The sequence below is a fragment of the Phocoena sinus genome, chromosome 12 (assembly GCF_008692025.1).
Source record: "Phocoena sinus isolate mPhoSin1 chromosome 12, mPhoSin1.pri, whole genome shotgun sequence".
NCBI lineage: Eukaryota > Metazoa > Chordata > Mammalia > Artiodactyla > Phocoenidae > Phocoena > Phocoena sinus.
Genome location: NC_045774.1, coordinates 41,390,805 through 41,396,736, shown reverse-complemented (window position 1 = coordinate 41,396,736; position 5,932 = coordinate 41,390,805). Strand labels below are relative to the sequence as shown.

Genomic DNA, 5,932 nt, shown 5'->3' with positions numbered 1-5,932 from the left:
GAGGGATTCTGTTTAAAATTATATTTTGGCACCTTGATAAAATTACTCCTAATTTTTTTGTGTGCTGGGAAAAGGACTACATGGAGTTAATACTTGATCCCTGTGAAATTAGAACCTCTATGAGAAAATTCTTTCTAATGTTCACAATGAGAATAAAAATCTTAGTAATAAAAATTAGGAAGATAATATACTTGAACTTGGTAAGTATATTTTCACTGTGCTTTTGTACTAAACTCTTCCAGGCCCAGCATGGTTACTTATATTTTAGGTTTATGTGAGATAAAGTGTTTAATCAAAAGATTGACTATTTCATAATTAAATCGTCATTGAGCACAGTGGTTGTGTGTTCATTTTGTGAAAATTATCCAACCCATGGATATTGGGCTGCAATATCATGCATGTATAAAAAGTACAACAACATAAGTTCTTTGTCTTTGAACACTGTACAATCAATATTCTATTACCACAATGCTGGTTTTGCTGCATTGTAGCTAAATTAGTGTGTCAGGTGTAGAAATGCTTAAACCAGACATTCAAGTAACAAGGATGATATAAGAATTCTAATTATTTTCACGCCTATTATGCATTTATCTCTTGTCCAGAGGCTTTTGGAAATACCTCTCAATTTGAAAATCATTAAGATATTTATAATAAAGGAATGTGTTAATTTGTATTATTGTAAATAAAATTGTGGGACAGGAACCACATTTTAGTAACAATAATGATGACATTTGTACAGAGCCTTATAGTTAATATCCTCCAGTGGATGTTAATTCTCAACTTGGTATACAAGTAAAGCCTTAAAAGTAAGTAAGAGTAGGATATTTTAAAATATATAAAGGGAGTGTAGAAATGTTACTGAAATATTAATAAAGTTACATAATTAGTCTAAGGTATCTAAAGAATAGGTTTTATATATATATACACATACATATAATTTTTAAATTGGAAATACACTAGAAGAAAATCTGGTAGCGCATATATATATACATATATATATATACATATATATATATTACTGTTATTTGTAACATGCCATTTTCAAAAATGCATAGAAAAAAACTAATGAAAACACTTTGAACTTATCCTAAGCAGTGTTATAACATGTTAACAATTTTTATTAAAATGAAATCCAAATTACTATGGCATATGACATATTTTATTGAGATCTTTTTTTTTTTTTTTTTTTTTTTGCGGCTGTACGCGGGCCTCTCACTGTTGTGGCCTTTCCCGTTGCGGAGCACAGGCTCCAGACGCGCAGGCTCAGCGGCCATGGCTCATGGGCCCGCTCCACGGCATGTGGGATCTTCTCGGACCGGGGCACGACCCCATGTCCCCTGCATCGGCAGGCGGACTCTCAACCACTGTGCCACCAGGGAAGCCCTTATTGAGATCTTTATTGTACTCATTTTTATTTGTTAACAGGAATTAATAAGTTTAAGTATATATTTTTCTGATAGTTTTTTCAACATTTTCAAACATGTTTTGCAATTTTGCCTAAGTTTTGCAAGACTTAAAATTTTTATCTTATTTCCTGATTGTAGAATAACCTTAGGAATTAAGAGTTGTATGTGTGTGTTTCTGAAAAACAGGATTGAGATGGACTGAAAATAACGAATATGATAAAGTTAGTTGCCCAATTGAATGTTTTTTTTTTCTTTTCATTATCAAACACTTTGATGGCTTTAGTGAGGCTGAATAATGGCAAATTGGCTTTAAAAATACCCCAAAAGATACATTATTAGGGGAATTTTGTCTGAATTGGGTAAAAGGTGTTTTATGGATAGGACAACTATTTGAAATTTCTCTAATATGTAGCGTAGGCTATACAACACACGCACACCTTTGTCTTGGTGAACTTGCAGACTATTCTATGAGGACAATTTTAGGTGGTTACATGGAAGAAATGGCTTGCTGTTTTTCAGAAGCTGTTTTTCTTTCAAGGTAGATATCCTGTTTTGTGTCTCTTTTTTCTTTTTGGTTTTATGGTTGCAAACAATAGAGATTCAAACTGTCCCCAGTAATAACAGTTGAGAGTTAAGTAGTGTGGGCACGGATGGAAGGGAAAATCCAACAGTCTGGCCTCAGGAGGCACAAAAGGTCAGGTCCTGGAGGAGGCCCTGGAGGCTTCAGCCACAGGGTTCAGGAATAATTGCTCTAGTCTCTGTCCTTTAACCTGACTCAGCCACTCTCCAAGCACCTGCTTTTCTTTTTACTACTTGATTGCCTAACCCCATGTTCTTTTGTTTTTTCTCCCTCTTATTTTTGTATCTGCACGTCAACTGAAAAAAAAAGCACAACCTAAAAGTTGAGAGTTATGTTTTATTTGGCAGACATACTGAGGACTTAAGCCAGGAGACAGCTCTGAGGGACTGTTCTGAAGAGGGAAGGGAGGAGCCGGGATACATAGGAGTTTTTGCAACAAAGACCAGGTAGTCAGAACATCAAACGATTACTGTTAATTAAAGAAAAGACAGACATCTCAAGTCAATGAATTTAGTGCTTTTCTATATATGGGAAGATGCAAGAGTCTGAATTCATTGAAATCATTCCTTTGATATGCACCTTAGCTATCAAGGACCAGTATCCTGTTTTCCCAATTCCCTCAAGGTGCACTGGGGTGGGGGGTTTGCAGTGGCTCATGACTTTATGGCTGCAACATCCTTTGTTTACTGATATGGCAGGCAACATTTTTTGTCCACATTCATAATATTGGTTTGCACCTGGAGTTGTCTACACAGCCCTACGGGTGTGTGGAGAGCAAGCAGGCATCTCCAGAGCACTGAGGCGAATGTAGGTGTGAGTGAGAGGGCTGGTGGATGGAAGGAGGACACACAGTTAGGAGGAGAACAGAAATGACAGAGATGATGACTTCACAAGGTTTAGCAAAAATAGGGACTGTGAGTTAAAGAAAAGTTTAACTGTAAAGATGTAAAGAAATCAGCTCTTCATGCACACCTGAGTTATGTGACTAAGTAAAATTCAAACCTGCTACATAGGCGAATTGCATAAAATCGGGCTTCTGCGTCTGCGGAACTTGCTCATCTCAGAAAGGATGACTTAATCATGCTAAGCAAGGTATTAACTAGTCACTTAATCTCTGAGAACTCATGTGAATCTTGAATATTTTGCAAATAATATTGTTTCATTTACTTTCAATTAATAATTTGATTAGCCTGCTTGATAACGGTTCTTTGTTTTTTATTTGAAAATCTAGAGCATGGACAGCTTTTATTTTTTCTTTTGGCAGACTTCCAAAATGTATTCTCTTATTCTCCATTCCAAAGTGCCCAGGAAATCTCAATGAACTCTCTAACAGTCCTCTCACGATTTGGTAAAGTATATGCTTTTTTTTTATGATTGTTTGGGGGATAGACAACAAGCAAACTTCAGGGTCTAAACTGCTTCTGAAAGATTAAAATTAAAGCAACTTTTGGTTTCTTCTAAGAATGAAATAAATATAAGAATTTTTACAAACATAAACAATGAACACATGGATCAGCTAGAAGGTGAATATGCCCCATAATCAGGGGAAGGGTTAAATATTGAGTGAGAGTCAGAGAGATGGGTCACAGGAATTACTTGGCAATAGGAAACAGTGAATGTACATTTTGACATATTGTGTCAATGAGGCTGCATGGACATGACAGTATCAAAATAGAAATGTCAAAGTTCTCACTTCAGGAGCTTGCTGTGGGAATGTGGGAGTAGTAGCCTGACCTATCAGAGTGTGAGTCTACTGTTCAATTGTGATTCTCCTTTAACAACCAGGTATCAGATGAATAAATAAACCTTTGAAACAGATTGCATATATTTGCGAATGTGCAGTTCTGCTTTGTGGCAAAAGGAATCAAAATGCCTGGCACCATGTATCAGTAACTTTTCAAACATTTTTATTCCACAGTGATGTCAATACAATCTCTCAAATTAACATTTTCATATGTCATCTCTTTTGGGTGAACATGGTTACCATGTCAGTGTGACTAGAGGAGAAAGAAGTGGAAGAAGTGGGAAGGCTAAAGCATTTGCAGTTTATAAATACTTGAGTTTGAAAAGTACCAAATGCCAGCCATTTGTGACTGTCTTATGACACCTAACATTTCATTTTACCCTGAAAAATTACCCCAACTTTTATTTCCCATGAAGGGAGAAAGAGGACTAAAACTAATTAGTATTCGCAAAACAGACTCTTCCATTCTAAGTGGCCTAAGCTTTATTATTTGAAACATTTAAAACCAGACTCCACAAAGTGCAAAATAATTCTTATTATGAAACAAACCTGTATCAATAGGGGGTAAGAGGATCAACTAGGTGGGCCCTCTTCTCCCTCCTGATCCTGCTTTTAAGATCCCTAAAGATGTTCTGTTGTAAAATTAAATTAGTACTTTTGTTACTGGAAGGGGGATCCCCTCTAGGGCCCGAGAGTAGGCTCTTGTCTAACACTCGGAAATGAACTGTCTAAGGAGACACATGTACTGACAAAGCAAAAGACTTTATTGGGAAGGGGTGCTCGTGTGGAGAGCAGCAGTGTTACGGAACCCAGGAGGACTGCTCTGCCACGGGCTCGCAGTCTCAGGTTTTATGCTAATGGATTTAGCTTTCCGGGTTGTCTCTGGCCAATCATCTTGCTTGTGCCCATATCTGGTCTGAGTTTCCTGGTGGCGCGCGCATCTCTCGGCCAAGATGGATTCCAGGGTGAGGGTTTCTGGGAGGCTGGCCTATGTCCTGGGCTGGCGTCTCCTCCCTCTCTTGGTCCCTCCCGAATTCTCCCGGTTAGTTTTCAGTGGCAGCACCATGCTCCTAATCCGGGCCTCCTGTGGTGAGACAGCGCGCGCAAACGGTTATTATCGTCGTGCCTGGCCAAGGCAGGCCGTTTCGGTCAACCGTCCCCTAACACTCTCAGGTAGGAAGAACGTTGGGTTAGAGTTTTTCTTTATGATACATTACTTTGTGGGATTTGCTCTGCGAGAAAGCTTAATTGTTTTTTCCATAACAGTTTTTCTCTAGCATTCTAGCTCCAGGGAGAGAACTTAAAATAGGAGGGAAACTTTGTGGGAGATTATATAGAAGCTCCCCCAAATATACATAATGAATATGGAGTAGCTGAGCTAAGAACACTGTTTTCCCTTCCAGTTAAAGAGTAAAGATTTTCTTTTTATTCAAATGACAACTAATGCTTTGTCAGGGTTAAAATCCTTCAATATGTTAGTGTTACAGCTCTTTTAGAATTTGTCTAGCAGGTTTTCCGGTCCGCACTGGAAAACCCCTCATGAAGAAAAAAATCCTTCAAAATGTTTACTCACCATTATATCCTCTCCTTCAGTACACAGTTCAACAGTTTGGCATTTTTTTCTCATTCTTTACGGACTTCAGGTGACAGTAGCAAAGCAAGATGGTGCTGAGGAGAGGCGTGGGGGTGGGTCTAGGTGTTACCATTGTGGAAGGAAAATAAAAAAGGAGTCCGTATCTCTAAGAGAACTCTGTAAAGTGGAGCCAGGAGGCCGCTGAGGAAGTGTGACCTATGCATGGCTCAACCTGGAAGGAATCTGACCTTTTGACCACTGATTGTCCTAACAAAGTCACCCAGAAGGTCTGCCAGAAACTCAAGGTATGGATTGGACCCTTACCCTAAAATAACTCAAGGTAGCCTATCTGCTTATTGTATCCCTCCCCCAAATAACTCATCATTCCTTAAGGATAAATACTTCCTGACTTGTGTCAGAGTCAATCACCATTTTCACGGGGCAACTCTAATAACCTTGGGACTTTTTGCCTTTATAAGCCCCTGACTCTTTCTCTTCCCCAGAACACGTTCAGTCTTACTGAAATCTGTGTCTTACTGGAATCTGTGTCTCCTGAATTGCAGTTCTTAAGACCACAAATAAAACTCTTTGTTATTTGCAGCCTTGGTACTGATTATTGCTTGACACCA

General features: G+C 38.5%; 1 non-coding gene across 1 annotated transcript; it reads left to right on the top strand.

Moving 5' to 3' along the window:
* The first annotated feature begins 5,206 nt into the window (after positions 1 to 5,206).
* Positions 5,207 to 5,268, top strand: LOC116763837. The gene has a single exon (XR_004352649.1). It is a non-coding gene; the product is annotated as a U7 small nuclear RNA (small nuclear RNA).
* The last annotated feature ends 664 nt before the right edge of the window (positions 5,269 to 5,932 follow it).